General features: G+C 37.9%; 1 pseudogene; it reads right to left on the bottom strand.

Moving 5' to 3' along the window:
- Nucleotides 1-19,367: 19,367 nt before the first annotated feature.
- On the bottom strand, nucleotides 19,368-19,475 carry LOC129401500 (U8 small nucleolar RNA; annotated as a pseudogene).
- Between the last annotated feature and the right edge of the window lie 808 nt (nucleotides 19,476-20,283).

The raw sequence follows: 20,283 nt of genomic DNA on the forward strand, positions 1-20,283 counted from the left end.
ATGAAGATAGTCATAGGAACTTTAGAAGGTTTCAGTAAGAACAACAGAAAAATGAAATGTAAAATACCTCGAGCACCTTAGGACATCTCTAGGTGCTCCGTAAGTATTACTTTTTTTTCTTTCTATCCCCATAAACCAGTTTACCAAGTTGGAATATATAACATTTCTGGTCCACAAGGAATACAGCAAAGATAAATGATGGCACTAGACTAATGTCTGATGATTCTAAGGATGTTGGCTTTAAAACATCTATACCTAATACTTCTCCCTCTCTCTTTTTTTTTAGATTAATTAGTTTTTTGTTTGTTTTTTATTTTATTTTATTCTTTAATTAGTGAATCACCATGAGGGTACAGATACAGATTCACACATTTTCGAGCTTGTTTTTCCCTCATACAATGTTCGAAAAGACATCCCTCCACCAGTGCCCATTCTCCACCACCAATAAACACAGTACCCCTCCCACCCCCCAATCACATCTCCCCCCCAACCCCCCTGCCTCTGTGGCAGGGTATTCCCTTTTGATCTCTCTATCTCCAATTGTGTGTTGTGGCTTGCAATAGGGGTATTGAGTGGCCATTATGTTCAGTCTCTAGTCTACTTTCAGCACGCATAGATTTATTAGTTTTTAATACCCAGACTTGGCACATTACCACCAGCAAACATCAAGACAAGGAAGAATGATAATTAAGTTTGAATTGACAGATTCAAGACTATTCAACATTAAGAATGTTTGCTTTTGCAGCTATATTGACTCACATGTACATGTGTAGTTATGAAATTAATTCATAATGTAAAATTTGTATAATATTAAAGTATACAATAAAGTTTAAAATAAAAAATGAATAATCTCGTTAACCTCCAAAGAAAAGAGTGATTAACATTCTGACATAAAGCCTGCTAGGATTTTTTTATGAATAAAAAGCCTAATACATCTCTTGTATTGAATTTTGTCCATTTTCCCTGCTCTTCTCACTGTTCAATCCCTACAACCACTCTGCAAGGCTCATTTCTACTGAGTAACCAACTTCATAAAGTTCAACTATTAAAAAGAGTTCAGGTTACAAAATGACAAGTATGAAATATTGGTAATGAAGTCATTCCACTGGTAGCTTGACAGAAAAGATTAGAATAGTAGCAACAGTGAAAATTATAGCAGTTTTACATATTTCATTTTTTCTGATTGTAGAACACTGGTCAAAATTCCTAGAAAGAATGAATAACTCCTATCAATTTATATACAGTAAGATCATTTAAAGACAAAGACAAAGAATGAGACAAAGATGATGTTAATGACATATCATACTAGATGTATTAATTTTTATCCTATCTATGTTGACTTCTGACACCTTTATTTAACTAAAAGAGAGATCAGTGTGATCTTTGAATGTTTAGCATTGGAGTCTTAGGAAAATCAGTAAGAACAGTACATTGTCATTACCTCCTTTAAATAGAGACAACAAATAAATAATTCAACAAAACACTGGTGTCTCTTAACGCTGATCATGCATTAAATTAAAAATAAATATAGAAAAATCTCTGGAACCTAGAATATAAAGATTACCTTGCAGTTATACTCATGAATACTTTTGCTTTATTGCTCTATCTTGATTAAAATTCAGGAATTCTATTTGTGTGCGCTTTTAATAGATACCTCTACTGAAAAATAATTTTTATTTTCTTTTACTCTCTCAACTGGCTGAAAAGTAGCCAGATGAATAATCTGCCATCTGCTTTTTGGATTTGTCTCTGAAGCTGGATATTTGCAGCTGAAATTTTCAACTCTCTCCTTCACTCCACTTCAAGCACTACAGAATTACACGTTTTTGCCAAGTACTACTTAAATTTCTAAAAGAAAAACCCTTGCCCCTCAAAAATTACACTTACCAAAAAATGTATGTAAATACCATAATTGCTGATTATACTACTTATTGAATGTTCTATGTTACTATATCCAGAATATAGATGCCTAGGGAAGAGAGACTATCAAATCTCAACACAACCTTGTCTTCTTTTGTTTGGGTTGTTTTGTTTGTTTGGGGGGCCAAACCTGGCAACATTCAGGGATTACACCTATCTCTGCACTGAGGATTAAACCCAGATCATCTCCATGGAAGGCAAGTGTCCTCCCCATTGTATCGCTCCAGCCCCCACTACCATGTCTTTTCACCAACTCATGAACTAAAATCTTTTCAGTCTTGTTATTTATACCCAAATAAAGAAATTCTAAGTTGAAATATTAAAACATATTGATTAAAATTTGTATTAATTAAAACTTAAACTAGCAAATGCTAACATAACATGTTGAAATATGTTCACTAAAACACATTTTTAATTTAATTTTAGAATTATATCTAGTCAATAAATTTTTCATCTAACAAGATTATGATTTACAATAAAAACATTGAATCTTGGGGCTGCAGTGATAGCATAGCGGGTAGGGCATTTGCCTTGCACGCGGCTGACCCGGGTTCGATTCCCAGCATCCCATATGGTCCCCTGAGCACCGCCAGGGATAATTCCTGAGTGCAGAGCCAGGAGTAACACCTGTGCATTGCCAGGTGTGACCCAAAAAGAAAAGAAAACAAAACAAAACAAAAAAAAATATCGAATCTGATTTTTTTCCTATTCACCCTATTATTTTTTTTTATCAGTTTTTTTATTGTGGAAAGTTACAAAGTTACAAAGTTTTCAGGTTTAAATCTCAGTTATACAATGCTCGAATACCCATCCCTTCACCAGTGCTCATATTCCACCACCAAGAATCCCAGTATAGCTCCACCCCGCCCCCTCACACCCCAAACCCCCCCACGCCCCTAGCTTCACCCTATTATTAAACCTAACAATTACTAGAATTCAACACTACTAAATTAACTAACAGCTGAGGTGGCCATTGATTAATTATTTGTGAATATGACATTTTAATGATGATTGAACAATTTTATAAAGGTTTTAGTTTCCTCTATGAGGTTATTATTATTTTCAATTAGAAAGACTTATGTAAAATTGTTTGTTTTATTTCATTTGTTTATGTGTGAGCCACACCTGGTTCTGCTCAGGGATTACACCTGGCTATGCTCTTGTGTTACTCCTGGCTCTGCACTCAGGAGTTACTCCTGGCAGTACTTGGTGTACCATATGGAAGCTGGGGATCAAATCCTGTTCAGCCATGTACAAGGCAAGTGCCCTATCCACTGTACGGTTTCTTCAGACCCCATATGCAAAATTATTTGTATTTTGAAGTATAGTAGCAAAAAATATTAGAAATGACTAGAGGTAAAAAATGGAATATCTCGGGCTGGAGTGATAGCACAACGGGTAGGGCGTTTGCCTTGCATGTGGCCTACCCGGGTTCAATTCCCAGCATCCCATATGGTTCCCTGAGCACCGCCAGGAGTAATTCCTGAGTGCAAAGCCAGGAGTAATCCCTTTGCATCACCGGGTGTGAACCAAAAAGCAAAAAAAAAGGGGGGGAATAACTCATTGAGCTCAGTAAGTTATAGCATTGCAATATAATATAATGAGTAGAGTGAATCAGTAATACAGAATCACTGTCAACTACTTCACACTTGTCGCTGGGATAACACTTAAGCATAGAAATTGGAATATTGAGCATTTCAGGCAAGGGCCAAGTAATTAAAATTTGTATTGCTACATTTAGTCCTTGGCATTAGACAAATTAAAAAAAAAAGAACCCTCATGAAAAGTATTGTACTAAATTATGGTAACAATCAAATCGTGAACAATCAAATTTGGCTTTCTTTGTGTAGTTAAGACATTAGACTAGTCTGATTGACAAGCAGTTTTTAGCAGAAAACAAGTTCAAAATGTTCTCATGGTAAGACTGAGGAGAAACAGAGACAGTAGCAGAGAAAGAGGCTATCTTTCTATTGTGTAACTGAAATTCCTTTGCTACACTTCCTTTTTACTGTAAATGACCTTGGAACAACAGGCATTGGTTTCCAACTCCCAGAATACAAGATCATCAATTTGGTGAGGCTCCAGAGTTTCTACAAAGAAGCTTAGGTCAATGGCCATCAAAGATGCTGTAATTCCTAAGAAGAGCCACCAGTAAATAAAAATGTCTCCTGAGCAAAACACACACACACACACACACACACACACACACACACTCACACACACACACACACCATGATCTTTAAATATAATATAACCTTCTTTTCAATTGAAATATTTCATTTTAATCCTTTCCAGTGAGCATTTGAAAGATCAAGTAAACGACAAATCTGTACTCATGTTTAAGACATTTGCAAGGATTTCATTTTCTGCTATAGAACAGTGACCATGCTAAATACAGTGAACACAAACAATAACCAAGAGACAAACATTTACCTTGTGCCAACACTATTCTTAGTCCTTCACATACATCAACTTCCTCCATCTTTACCAGAACCATACAAGCACAATTAAAGCATGGTTTCTTCTCTTAGATTTGGGCAAAAGAGACCTTTCTCTGGTCTTTTCTTGTTCTACAATGGCTCTGCAGGACAAGAGTATTTGCTCACTCGAATCTTTGCTACCTCTCTACTCGGTCACTTTGATTATACAAGGCCTTGGCATTGCCTCACCAAATAACCTCAAGGTCTCTCCAGGGACCATATGACTCACCGGCCTTTGTCTAGCTTCCTGAGTGACCTAGATCATCTTTGTTGCACCTGCAAATCCTTTGGTCAGTATTCAGAGCTCATTGCTCTCTTCTGGTGAAAGACACTTTCTTCACACAGATTTTGACTTTTTATTCTCTTAGGTTTTCACCTAATACATCAACCTGCTTTGTTTCCATTGCTATTTCCTCCTTATGCCTCCTATAGCTGAATGTTCAAGTACTGCAAAACTTAGTTTTCTGTTTTCTTTTGTCTTTATTGTCCTTTACTGAATAGTCTTTGTTTTCTGTCTTCTTTTGTCTTTATTTTAATCTCATGCTGTTTCGTCATTTAAAATCATAGTTACATATTAAATGGCTCAACTTTATATTTCTAGCTCTGAAATTTCCCTGAAACATGCCCTTGTATATATACTTATTTAACATCTTTATTTAAATTTCTAACAGATAATTCAAACTTATGTTCAAACATCAATCAGCTAAATTCTCATCTATCTACATTTCAATCTGCTTTTCATGTAGTTCTCCTGTAGCTTGCTATTTAAGCAAATAGCAAGTCAATTCATCTAGCTTTTTACTTAGATATAAACAACTCGGTCGTTCTTGCTTCTTAATTTTTAATAAATCAGATCCAGTTAGTAAATTCTGTAAGTTCTATTTACAAAGTGCATGTGAAACACGCTCTCTCCCTAGTCGTTCTACTAAAATGCCATTAGCCAAACTTTCTCATCTGATTTATACATATGGTTCAAGGATCCACAAACTGTAAAAGCTAAAACATGAAATAATTTGGATTTTTCAGATCATATATTCTGTGGCAACAACTTGATTCTATATTACTTCTTTGTCTAAAAGTATGAGTGAATGACTAGAACCAAAAGATAAGAGAGATGCAGAAGACTTGAGATGAGCAGTAACAGTCAAGCAAAAGCAGAAAGCCCAGGGGAAAATCCAAGAGAAGGATCCAGGGGGAAAAATCCAGTGACCTGCCTCACATTCCTCTTCTCCTTTCTTTTACTGGGACTCCCCTTTGGTTAAGCCCAACAGGAAGTTAGAAGATACAGAAATAAAATGATGTCATTGAACGAGATAACCTTCCTCTAGTGGAGAGCAAGGGGAAGGGTGGAGAATGGATCTGGAGAGACAGATATCCTATACAAAGACCAATGTTAGAAAGATCCATATATGTTAATAAGACAAAGTGCTTATTGCCACATAGCTTGTTTAGCAGATTAGCAAGAGATGGTTCTTTTGTTGAGAGGAGAGAAAGAAGGGCACAATTAAAACCTGGCTTTAAAATGACCTAAAGATGGACAAATAACAATATTCTGCATGGGACTGAGAACAGAGAAGAAATAAGGTGTTTTATTCTAAGTGAAGGTGAAGCATTTAGGGATTTTGAAGAAGTTTGGTTTCTTTGGTAAGTAGACTTTGAAATGGAATTTCATATGCATAGTGCTTATTAAGAATGTACTGTGATCAATTCCTATGGGATGGAGGGCAAAGAAATGCGAATGACCAGAAAGAGAAGTCAGGTTACTGATCACTAACAACAGATTCAACCAACACTACCATAAATTTCAGGACAAGAGAAAAAAACATGTGATCTGTAACAATTATTTTGCACTGAGCTGAAACAGTCAAGTATCTCTACCTCCGCCTGATCAGTCACTGGATGCAGGCCTCCCTAGGAAGGGCATAGCTAAGGGCACAGTTGCTTGCTATAGCTGGGGCAACTGCTCAAGGCTATTTGCTGACTGCTGCAGTTCAAAGTAGCACATCTTCAGATCACATCTTCAGAACTAACTGGATCCAATTTGTAGGAGCATCAGTGGTCCTATAAAGGGAGCCAGAGAGGCCAGAGAAGTCTTCCTATGTAAAACTAAACCAACCACAAGTACAGTTCCCTTAGAAAAGGAACCTGAAAAGTGAAGAGCTCTAAAGTAGAGCTTATGGGAACAGCTAAACTAATAGGCATGTTTAGTCTGGAGAGAGAAAGCATAGGATATCTAATAAGGATATCTATTTCTAAAAGACTTCTAAGGTGGAAAACACATTATGTTCTCCTTACATAGTTACAAGTATAGAATCATGGGACAGGTGGGTGCGAGTTTGAGAGTGGAAGAGACCAGAGAGATTGCTTTTTCTTTGTAGGAACAGGAACAGCCTTGACAAAGAGCAAGTGTTCTTAGCACTTGAAGTTTGTGGCCATCGGTTGGAGAAATTGGGGTTAGGGAGAGGGAAGGGAGTAATCATACAGAGACCATTTTCAGCATCAAAACAACATTTAGACCAAATAATGTTTGAGTCTACTCCAGTGTGGGGAATCTAAGATTAATTCTTACCTTAATAAAAATAACAATGATAGTCATCACAGTCCCTGAAGAGAAAATTAAATCTGGCTTCTGAGAAGTTAAATCTAATAAAAATACCAAAATTTTGTCATTGCTTTAACATTCATTTTTTATTCTGTCCGCTTTCATTTTCAGAAATGAATTCATATGAAGCAAATCTATAAAGGAGAGCAGCAGAGGTGAAAATATCACAGAAAAGGCAAGTAGTTTGACTAGTAAACTCACCGAGTTGAAACGAGTGTGAAAACTCATTACAACCTGAATTTCTTACACTTCTTAGTTTCTCCTTTCTTTTAAACTTCCTAATAGAAAAAGTTGAATTCACATTATCTGTAACTTCACTATTTGCCCTCACTTCCATCAAAAAGTAAATAAATTAGAAATACCTCCTTTCCACATTTATTTTAATCTAGAATGGTGTGATTCCTTGTGATTTATTTTATGGTTCTCATAAGACAAAATCTTGGAAATCTCATTCCTTAACCCAGGGGAATATGTCTATTTCTACTTTATTTGTGCAGATGAATTGAGAAAGAATGGGGTTTGATTCAACACTTGTTAAATTCCTTAGACAGTATATTAAAGAAGTTGCAGAAGAAAGTAAATACTGCAATAAAGTTCTGCTACACTTCACATTTGGATGTAATATGGCTTAGTATTGTGTTACTTGTATATAATGAAATAGAAAAAAAATTTATAATATCATGAGTTCATTAAGTGGTATATTTTTCTTTCTGCAATACAGTGACCTTGCTATATCTTTAAAAAATGAGAGGGAAAAATTAAGCATTAAATCACTCACAGACAAGTAACAGTAATTCATTCAGGACCCCTTGTACCAGCAGCTTTATCCATATTATTTTCTGCTATTAAGAACTGTGTTTATTCACAGATGAAAACTTCAATGCTAAGGGAGTTGGAGTTACTACTTTTTCAAGGTCACATTACCAATAAGTTGCAAGACTTGAGTCATTCTGTTCTTCCATTTCTCCCAGTGTTCTTACCAACCATGCCAGACTTTTTAAAAGCATGATGTCACAGGACTGTTTTGACTTAGCAGATGTCTAATATTTTCCTTATTGCAAAAAATACATATTTGTATAAAGTTTTTTGAGCTCAACTATTTTTCAGCTTCCTTTGGAGCTAAGGATGAGCCTGTGATTAAACAGAATAAAAAATAAATATCATATGTAAATGAAGTGTTCCCTGATGGACTGTTTCCTTTCCAACCCTCTCTTGCTTTGTGAAATGTAGATGTGGTGGTGATAACTTTAACAGCTATCATGGCTCACCAGATGAGAGTTGAGGATGAATTATCAAGATTGGAGGTGGCAAACACAGCAATCAAATGAGTGCCCTCCAGTGAAACCACAACCAAATATGCAACCTCCAGTCAGTACAAGAAGAACAAAGGGAAGGGAAGGGGAATATATTTTTAAAAGACTGGAATTGATGTATACCAAAGAGTTTGTACAGGTATAAGACCCTTGCCCTGTAAGCAACTGACCCCAGTACAATCTCTAGCACCATACATGACCCCTTGAGCCAAGAATGATGCCTAAGCATGGAGCCAGGAGTAAGCTCTGAGACAGTTGGCTGTAGGCCATATACCAAAAAAATATACCAAGGGTGAAAACTTTGTTTACATATTAATATTTTCCTATTAAGGGAAGTATAAGGATTGGTTTGACTTTACAGAATGGGTTCAACTCCTCAGTCTTAAGTGCACAGTTTTATTTTCAGTTTCAAACATAGATTAAGCAGAGACCTCATCCAGATATTTTAATATAGTTGAAAATGATTCTGGATATATGATATCATGCTATATATACACACATATAAAAATAGATGTGCCAGGTGATTTCTGCTATTTGGTTTAACGGTACAGAACATTAGTTTGAGCAAGACATTTTGAAAGTTCATTCTAGCAAGCCCAACCATGTGAGAACAAATCAGAATTGAAGTTTGAGAATGATGTTTTTGAAAATGCCAAGGATCCAGGACAAAACAATGCAGGGTTGAGGTGCTTGCCTTGCATACAGCTGACCCTGATTCTATGCTCAATACCACATATGGTTTCCCAAATACCACAAGCACTGATCCAGGAGTAAACCCTGAGCAGAGGTAGGTGTGGCCTCAAAACCCAGAAGAAAAAAAAATTTAAAAAAAGAAAATGCTGATATTGTTGAATATACAGAAGTACCATAATTTGTCAAAGAGACTATTGCAACAGAAACTGCTTTCAAGTACTGATGTGGTACTTCACTTTCCTGAGCCTTCATCTCTGCATGCCACTAAGATCCAAGAGTTAGAGTAGGCCATGCTTAATTTCATGCTTCTTGCTTGAATCTCTTCAAAGGGCATTGCCCAGCAGAGAAAAACTCCAGTAATTTAACACTAAACTTCACTAATCCAACATTTCTCAAATGGGCATGCCACTTGATTTCACTTGTATAATGGAAACATCAGTCTAGTTGATTTCTTCCCTCCCTCCCTCCCTCCCTCCCTCCCTCCCTCCCTCCCTCCCTCCCTCCCTTCCTTCCTTCCTTCCTTCCTTCCTTCCTTCCTTCCTTCCTTCCTTCCTTCCTTCCTTCCTTCCTTCCTTCCTTCCTTCCCTTTTATTTCTCTACTTGTTTCTTTTTTTGTTTTGAGGCCACACCAGGTGATACTCAGGGCTTACTTCTGGCTCTATGCTCAGCGATCACAGCTTTGTGGGCTTGGGCGACTATTTGAGATGCTGGGTATCGAACTGGGATTAGATATATACAAAGCAAACTCCTTACTTACTATACCTTTTCTCCAGCTCTGCCTAGCTAATATCTAATGGGACTTCAAATATTATATTTTTTATCTCCACCTAGTTTTGTGTTATGTTGGTGTTATGTTGTAATTAAATTCAAGAGAAAGACATTGATCTTGCCAAATGACAATGTTGAACTCTTACACATGAGACACCTAATGCTGTTATAGACGAGGCTTATGAGGTATTTCTTGCCCCTTCTTGATTAGGGGGAACTTTTCAAATAATATTCATGCCTTTGCAGGAATCTAAAAGTAAATTAACCAGTAGGACAAGGGGAGAATCAGTAACAAAAATTTTCAGTGGTGTCATTCACATCACAGACACTGAGTTTGATCCTGAGGAAATAACCAAGCCTGACTAGCCCACTTCTTGTCTTCATGAAGTTAGGAGAACCAGATGTGTTATTCTGGGAAACCCAGGTGGTTCTCCTCAGTGTCAGGAGAAACTCACCTTTCGTTAAGTTGTCATGATTTACAGTATTGTTCATGTGTGTTTTAGGCATGCAATAGCAGTCTCCCCACCACCACAGTGCCACTATCCAACACTATTGGCCGTTCTTGTTTTCTTCCCCACCCCCCCGCCCCACCCTGCTTGGGGATGAAGTAAGGAAACTTTTACCTCAGTTCTGTAGGTAAAATCTCAGCTTTGTTTTCACTGACCTTTGTGTCTTCCCATCCTTGTTCCATTATACTGCATATCTGAATGAGATCACCCAGGTTTTGTCTGTCTCATTTTGACTCACTTTGTTTAGCACGTCACCTTCCAGTTTCATCCAGCTTGTAATGAAACGGTATGGGGAAAAAATGTCTTTTTTTTTACAGCTATAAAGTCACATGGTGTTTTTTTGTTTGTTTTTGCTTGTTTTTAATTTGCTTTTGTTAGGAGGCCACACCAAGCACTACATAAAGACTACCCCTGAGCATGGAACTGGGGGCGGGTGGGGGTCACTTCTGGTGATGCTGGGGGACAGAAACCACAGTGCCAGGGATGGAATGTGCACTAGCTCTTTGAGTCATCTCCCCATACCAAATTCTTAGGAATTTTCAAAAGATAACAGATCCTGAAGTTCTTTTTTAGAAACAAATTCAGAATTTATCTAACACGAAGTTTAGTGTATGTTAAATATGATGCTCTTTAGTATATATTAAATATTATGTTCAGGGCTGGAGCAATAGCCCAGTGGGTAGGGCGTTTGCCTTTCATGCGGCCGAACCGGGTTTGATTCCTCCACCCCTCTCGGAGAGCTACCGAGAGTATCTTGCCCGCAAGGCAGAGCCTGGCAAGCTACAGTGGCATATTTGATATGCCAAAAACAGTAAAAATAAGTCTCACAATGGAGGTGTTACTGGTGCCCGCTCAAGCAAATTGATGACCAACGGGATGACAGTGATACAGTGATACAAATATGATGTTCATTAAATATGATGCCCAAGCATCATAAATATGCCTCCCAAGCAATGCTCAGGAAGCCCAGGGGCTACTCAGTGATATTCAGCTAGCTGGGTTGGCAGTTCAGTGCTTGGGTCCAAGGATGAGAACACAACTATGCGTGGGCCCTCCAGTGCCAGAAACCACGAAGGTGATGGGGACCTCCAGAACTGTCCCATAGTTTGAGCCCAAGTTGGGCTATGCCTTGGGGTTTTCAATGGCCACTATTTATACCCTTCCTGTGAAAGTAACTCCTATACTGTTTCCTAGGCCCTAAATATGATTTTATAAAGATTTTATTTGTGCAGAAGAGTAAGCTAAATACTAAAATGCAGGCTACTGGGTCCAAAATAGAGATTGGCTCAGGGCTGAAGCATCTTTATTTTTTTGAAGTTCTCCCAGACATTTTAATGTTGATGCACCATATCCCAGCACTTGATTTGGAAACTGTTTTTTATTTTTTGTCATGTTTTCTTTTACAGACTTAAGCTTTGGTTAAATGCATTTGAATGTGCATAACTATGTGCATAAAATATTATTTGTTGCTTCCTTAAAATAGTGATCTCTTCATATGGTATACTCTCAGATTAGTTCTGGCTTAGAGCCACCCTCATACAAATGCTAACTCTCATCACTATATGTTTCACAAATTGGGGGAAATTCATTTTGAACAAATAATATGTTTTCCTGTTCATACACTGTGGCCAGAGAAATAGTTTGGTGGGTAGGGAGCTTGCCTTACACAAAGCCAACCAGAATTCTATATGGTCTCTTGAGCATTGCTAGAAGTGGTTCCTGAGTGCAGAACCAGGAATAACCCCGGAGCATCACTGGAGGTGGCCTCCCCACAAAAACTAACAAGCAAACAAACAAAAACAAAACAATATTAAAAGATATCTATTAGAAATAATACACTTGTTATTTTGTCCCCAAATTCTCTCCATGTTGGGGGCATCCTTTCAAAATTTCTTTGTTTTTATCTTAAGCAAGAATTGATGAGAGAGAGAAAGAGAGAGAGAGAGAGAGAACAAATGCACCTTATTTCTTCAAGTTATAGGTTTTTAACATTTTCATCTATGTCTAGAGATTGTTCACTTGTTTATAAAGCTGCAGAGAATTTCATGGTATGAATGTTATTTTTTATTTGAATAAATTAACTATTAAAATAAGTTGTTCCGATGAGCTTTTACTGTAATAAATAATGCTGTAAGACATACCCATTTATTTAAACATGAAGGTGCCCATATGGCACCAATTCCACACATACGTATTTATGCTTAAGAGAACAGAAAAGATATTTTTATACAAAATCTTTTGTTGTTGTTGTTGTTGTTTTTGGGATACACCCAGTGGTGCTCAGAGCTCACTCCTGGCTTTGCACTCAGGGATTATTCCTGACAGGCTCAGGGGACAATATGAGGTGCCAGGGATTTAACCCAGGTCAGCCATATGAAAGACCCTACCCACTGTATACTATTGCCCTGGTCCCTATCAAACTTTTGTACACAAATGTTCATAGAATCAGTATTCATAGAATCAAAATGCAGAAGCAATACAAATGTCTATTATGGGGGCTAGAGTGATAGCACAGCGGGTAGGGCGTTTGCCTTGCACACGGTTGACCCGGGTTCGATTCCCAGCATCCCATATGGTCCCCTGAGCACCGCCAGGAGTAATTCCTGAGTGCAGAGCCAAGAGTAGTCCCTGTGCATCACCAGGTGTGACCCAAAAAGAAAAAAAAAAGCCTATCAGCTAATAAATGGATAACCAAAATTGTTATACCCATATAATGGAGTATAGCAACTATACTCCATTATATGGAGTATACTCAACTATAAAAATAATAAAGTGTTGATACATACTATAACATGGACAAATTTTGAAAACATATTAAGTCATAGAGCCAGACAGATATGAGCTAAAGAGATAGCTCAAAGGACTGGCAAGCATGCTATATTTGATCTCTGGCACTGCATGGAGTAAATTTTTTTAAGTGAAATAGTTTTACTCTGAAAAATTTATTTAGGGAAATATGAGGGTAAAAGAAAAAAGAGTTAGAGATACATGTGTAAGAGAAACATGATCTTCTACAGAGTGGAAAAACCTAGAGCAACCATTAACACAGGTATTCCAAGTCTTCTTGGTTCAGTCTTGGGAGATTGTAGGAATCAAGGAATTCGTTCATTTCTTTTAGGTTCTCTTGTTTCATGGCATACAGACTTTCAAAGTAGTCTCTGATGATCTTTTAAATTTCATTGGTTTCTGTTGTGATGTCCCCCTTTTCATTTCTGATTCGCTTTATTAGGGTTCTCTCTCTTTCTTTGTAAGTCTTGCTAGCGGTTTATCAATCTTGTTTATTTTCTCAAAGAACCAGCTCTTGGTCTCATTGACCTTTGGGATTGTTTTCTGGGTTTCCATGTCATTAATTTCTGCTCTAATTTTTATTATTTCTTTCCTTCGGTCTGGTTTTGGTTCCTTTTTCTGGTCCTTTTCTAAGATCTTGAGCTGTGAAGTCAAGCTATCTATGTAGGCCCTTTCTTCCTTCCTAAGGAATGCTTGCAGAGCTATAAATTTTCCTCTTTACATGGCTTTAGCTGCGTCCCATATGTTTTGGTAGCTCATGTCTTCATTCTCATTTGTTTCTAGGTATCTCTTGATTTCTTCCTTGATTTCCTTCCTGACCCACTCATTGTTCAACACCAAGCTGTTCAATTTCCAGGTGTTTGCTTTGGTTCTCCGTGTCTGTGTGTGATTAGCTTCTATCTTCAGCGCATCGTGGTCTGAAAAGATAGTTGACACAATTTCTATTTTCCCAATTCTATTGCCAATAGATACTTTTATATAAGGAAATCAGAGAAGTGGTAAATCAAAGGTAATATGTACTATTAATTTGTAATTTTTCATAAATTATGTTAACTTTCTTCCAGTGTGTCAATTAATACTCCTAAGGGCATGTATTATGAGAATATTTATTTCCCTATAGCCTTTTCAATAGAGTTTATTGATAAACTTTTAGGGTTTTCGCAATCTAAAAAATTTAAAAATTGATATTCTGGTGTGGTTTTAATTGTCTGTATTCCTGGTATGAGTGAAGTTCAATTGTGGCAAGTTTGAGGGGTTTTCTTACTTATATTTTTCATATGATAAATTTAATTAATTGAAAATACTTGTTTGTACTGCTTTATTTCTTATTAAATCCATAATTCTTATGGCATAAAGGAGTTTTCTCTTTTTCCAACTCTCTCAATCAACCCCAATTTCAGTTCTACCCTACAGTTCAGTATATAATTATTCAAATTAGTGATGATTCTCTCTGGCAACACTGAACCTCTACAGAAAATGAACCAACTGCCATAAAAGGAAAATAAAAGCTGAGTTTTTAGCCTCAAATCTGCACTATAGAAATATAAACAAATGGCTGCAGCCTCTACAAATTACTGATCATACAATTACCTCTGAATTCTGACATCTGAATTTTTCCTAGGATTAAATCAATGACCAGTAGCTCTTTTCTTTTAGCAATATAAATAGAACGAACAAACAGGGTTTATTCCTTAAATGTATTTATTTACATAATTCTTCCCATTCTTGACAATCAATCTCATTTCTGTGTGACAACTTGGATCACAAAACATGCCAATTTTCCGATGGGGAAAAAAGATTTGAAGAATTCCATGTTGAGATCAATGGTAAAGCAACTGCCAGTACCACTATTATTTCATTTTTTAGTTGCAATACTTTAGACACCACCATTTCAAAACATTTCAAATGTAATTTCTTTCCCAATTAAAATCATTTCAAATATGTAATTTAAGAGTTTAGTTATGTCCCACATCCAGTATTTCTCTTAGTAACATTTTCCCTATCTGGATCTGAGGTCTTTTGTTTCTGAGTCTTAGAAAGATCAGAGCAATAACTCAAATAGAAACTGAAATAATAATGAGCACTAACATTTCATTACTAGGAATTATGTGCTGACCAAAGAACTTTAAGTATGTGAACTCACTTAACTTTTGGCTTTTAGATTAGGTTGTAATCTAAATTAGGATACAAACCTTCTAACAATCGAAGAAACCAAAACACCCTAAAGGTTAAACACGTTGATCAAGGTCACTGAGCTGGGAACAATTAGGATTCCAATTCTCTCTCCTGTGCTCTTAATCACCATCCCTTATTAAACCTTTGGGACAATCTAATTCAATATCCATTTAAAGGAGAACTGTCTAAACCCCAAGAGGTAAAGTTCTTTGCTCTAGAACTCCAGTTCCTATTCTTGGTACTGTCTGCATTAGGGAGGATGGGGCAATTTCCCTGTCAACCCTTACAAGGCTTATAAATTAGATCAGTCTAGTTGAGTTCAGAGAAATGAAAATATAATCTTTTTAGGAAGTCATATATCTAAGCTTGGCAGATTGGGTAAATAAAAATAGACATGAGATTAAATTACAAGTTTAAATCATTGATGCATTAAAAAAAATGGAACAGAACAAACACTCCATCTTTTTTCCCTTTAATTTTCCTTTCCTTCCCTTGTTGAATGATCAGGGCCTGATAGCATGGATGTGGTGCTCACATACTTTATAGATCTGGTGCTCGTTCACTTTAGTTGCAGTTCTCACAGGCGTCACCCACCGGTGTGATGCTTACTTTTACCTGGTAGTGGTGTGTGTGCACCTGACATTGTACTTTGTTGTGGCACCAGGAATCCCAAACTACAAAGCTGCTGGGTTCACTGGATCAATGGGGCCGAGTGCTTGCAAGGCAGAGGCTCTACAAGTGAGCTTAGACCCCACATTGTATAACTTTCTAATAAACCTTAAATTTGATCTTTGGTTTTGGAGCCAAGCCCAGTGATGCTCAGGGGTTTCTCCTGGTTTTGCACTCAAGAATCACACCTGGCTGAGCTTGGGGACAATAAGGGATACTGGAAATTGAACCTGGATTGGCCACATTCAAGAGCTACTGTACTCTTTCTTCATTTTAATTTAAAAACTCCTCTTTTTTAATTTACAGATTTGTAATTAAGGTAGCATATTTACAATAGCGTTAACTTTGTGGTCTTAATGTACAGTTACCACACCTCACAATCATCAAAGTGCCCAATATCCTTCACCAAAGTCCTTATTACTTTTATTCCACCTCTTTATCACCCTGTATCCTCCACCTCTATCCCCATCTCCCGTCCTCATACTCTCCCACTGCCTGGTATCTCAGTTCTGTTCTGTAGTCCAAGGCCAATAGTTTATCATTATTCAGTACTCTTTGTTCTCTTGTTTTGTTGCTCTATATATCGTAGATGAGTGAAGTCATCCCATGTTTGTCCTCCTTTAGACTTGGTTCACTTAACACGACCCCCTCCAGTTCTATCCAAGTTGCCATGAACTTCTGTATTTTATTGCATTATTGTTTACAAGACCCAGATTCTGAAAACAACCTGAATGCCTGAGAACAGAAGACTGGTTAAAAAAACTTTGATTCATCTACACAGTGGAATACTATGCAGCTGTTTGGAAAGATGAAGTCATGAAATTTGCTTACGAGTGAATGGACATGGAGAGTATCATGCTAAGTGAAATGAGTCAGAAAGAGAGTGACAGACATAGAATGACTGCACTCATTTGTGAACTATAAAATAATATAATGTGAGATTAACACCCAAGGACAGTAGAGACAAGGGCCAAGAAAATTGCTCCACAGTTGGAATCCTGCCTCATAAGCTGGGGGAGAAGGCAGCTGGGATAGAGAAGTGACCACCAATGATGGTTGGAGGGATCGCTTGGGATGGGAGATGTGTGCTGAAAGTAGACAAAGGACTGAACATGTTGGCTTCTCAGTATCTGTATTGCAAACCATAATGCCCCAAAGTAGAGAGAGAGTAAGAGGGAAATTGTCTGCAATAGAGGCAGGGGAAGGGGTGGGTTGGGGGGAGGGGTATGGGGACATTGGTGGCGGCTATCATTGCATGAGTGAAACTCAAACATGAAAGCTTTGTAACTGTATCTCACAGTGATTCAACAACAACAACAAAAAATAGTTGCAGTGAACTGCAAGATTATCCTTTTTTCTCATAGTTTTATAGCATTGTGTGTCTATGCCATTGTGTGTCTATGCCACACCTTCTTCATCCGTTTGTCTATAATTATATGCTTAAGTTGTTTCCATATCCTGGCTCTTGTACTTAGCACTGTAATGAGCAATGGCCAAACTAATTTTTGTTTGGGGAGTATATGTCAAGAACTGTAATTACTGGGTCATATGAAAACTCTAGTCTTACTCTTTTGAGGACTCTCCACACTGTTTTCCACAGAGATTGAACTAGACCCCATTCCTACCAACACTGATTGTTTCCAATATTTTTTATATATACCATTCTCACTGCTGTGAGACAATAGCTCGTATTATTTTGATTTGTATTTCCCGATAATAAGCAATGATGGACAATTTTTCAAATACCTTCTGGCTATCCATACGTCATCTTTGAGAAAGTGTCTGTCATCTCCTCTCTCCATTTTATGTTGGGACTCACAATGCATAACTTTAAAATCTAAGTCTCTTCCACACAATATTTGGGACGTACTTATACTAAAAGACCTTTCACAACTTCTCTGAAACTCAGATTTAATGGGGCACCCTGGACTGCCCCACCTTTCTTTTTGTTCTTGTTGCAATAAGCAAGGGTTGCACACCCACTTGCAGGACTCACACACTCAGCCAAAGTGCTCACCAGAAAGCACACGCTGGTTCATGCACAGATGCCCACCAGAACTGTGCTCTACATGTGGTGCTCAAGCATGTTCTGGCTGGAATGCTGCTGCTGGGGGTCATTTGAGTGCTCATGCACACTTGCCTGTGGGTCTCACTCCCTGCGGTGGTGTTTGCACATCTTTATCTTCAGGGCTCACCAACAGTGGTGGTTCCAGCTGCAGAGCTATAGGCATACAACTTGTATATGTCAATGGCGCCGAGGAATGAATTCCTGGATGCTTACAAGGCAAGTGCGTTTTGTCTCTAAGCCATCCCAGGGCCCTCGCATCTTGTACTTTATCTGATATATGTCTTACATATATTAAAAGGTAAAAATGTCAATTCTGTGTCTTAAGGGGAGTAAGTGATGTTTCTTTCCAATCCCTTTCACTTTTTATTTCACCCAATTCTATATTTTTGGAACTATTTTCAATGACTATGATTCTCAAAACCTTCTCAAGCCCTAATACACCAAAGATCATTTTTTATTTCTTCTAAGCTATATTTTAGAAGTTTTTTAAAAAATTTTTTTGCATTGATGATCAGTTGTCTTCCATCTCCTGATTGACCTCAGTTCAGGTGAAGCAGTCTTAGCCAAAGGTAGTAAGATTAGCGTGACTTGCTGAATTTATACCAGGGGAGCACACTTGGAATAATACTTGATTGTGTTAGAAACACTCATTGGATGCCAGACATTTTAAGACATTCAAATAACCAAATTCATCAAGTTCTCAAAATAACCCTGAGACATAGGAACTATTATGATATCAGTTTTCCAGATGATAAAACTGATTAACAATGAAATTAAGTTATTTGCTAAAAATAATTTCTAATCTAGTAGATGTTGCACTGTTGAATATGGTAGCCCTGAGCCACATGTGGCTATTTTAATTATAATTAAATAAAATTTTGTTCCACAATTACATTAGCTTTACAGTGATTACAAAAGACATGTGGCCATGGATGTTATTTTGTAGAGTTCCCATAAAACAGTGCTATCACTGTGCAACTCCCTCTCTGTCTGGCCTTGCCTTCCACTTTTTGAGTCAACTCTTCACCCCCAAATTGTTCTACTACCCAGATGGGATTAGTTCCACTTGTATGCAACCTCTGAAGTTGCCTGTGTTCTCAAGTTTAGAAGGGCTGTGTTTGATGTAATCCTCTCCTGCTGCTCTTCTTCTTTATATTTTTCTTTTTTAAAATTTAAGAAACAGGGGGCTGGAGCGATAGCACAGCGGGTAGGGCGTTTGCCTTGCACGCAGCCGACCCAGGTTCTAATCCCAGCATCCCATATGGTCCCCTGAGCACCGCCAGGGGTAATTCCTGAATGAAGAGCCAGGAGTAACCCCTGTGCATTGCTGGGTGTGACCCAAAAACCAAAAAATAAAAAAATAAAATAAAATAAAATTTAAGAAACAGATAGGAGCGATTAGACATTAATCATGAATCATGTTGAACTCTAATCATCACATTCTTCTATCCTCTGAGTAGAGAAACAGGTAAGGATTATCCTTCCTGACGATCTGCTCTTCTTAATTTTTGTTCTCTAATTTTTATTTAGTCACTGTGATTGTTGGTGATTTTAATGCCAAGATAGGTCCGAGAAGGTCACCTGAAGAACTCTGCCTTTGGGATCCATGGCTTAGAATGGAATGATCAGGGCGAGAGACTGTCTGAATTCATCATGTTGACCAAGACCATCCATGGTAACTCACAGTTCCAGAAGGCCGAATCTGAATGCTGGACATGGGAGTCTCCCGGTGGACAGTTCCACAATGAAACTGACCACATCATATTCAATTGTAGGTTTTGCCTGACCGATGTCGCTGTTGTCCCAAAATTCCAAACAGGATCGGACCACCGTCTCCTTTGGGCAAAATTCTACTTCACAGAGCGGGGAGAAAAGTCTGCAAAATTTAAGTCTAAGAAGGCAACTCCCAGAATGACCACCAACTGGGAGCTCTTTGGCACTATTGCAGCAACGTGGGAAGATACCGTCCTTGACAACATCAACGAGGAATACGATCAACTGGTTCAGCACCTCCATGACTGTGCGAAGAATGCTGAGAGTGAGAAAGCCATAAACACGCCTGTCTTCGGAAACTCTCGAGCTCATTCGTCGACGTGGTTTGGCGCGAGCCTCAGGCAACCACAAGCTAACGCCAAGCTCACAAAGCTGTGCAGAGATGCAATAAAGGAAGATCTCAAAGAGAGAAGAGCAGCAGTGTTGGCCAGTGCAGCTGAAGCCGGGAAAAGTATTCACAATGCTCGCCTATCCTTCGCCAACTACAAGACCGAGATGACTGTCCTCCGACATCCCGATGGATCTA

Source organism: Sorex araneus, chromosome 1 (assembly GCF_027595985.1).
Source record: "Sorex araneus isolate mSorAra2 chromosome 1, mSorAra2.pri, whole genome shotgun sequence".
Classification (NCBI taxonomy): domain Eukaryota; kingdom Metazoa; phylum Chordata; class Mammalia; order Eulipotyphla; family Soricidae; genus Sorex; species Sorex araneus.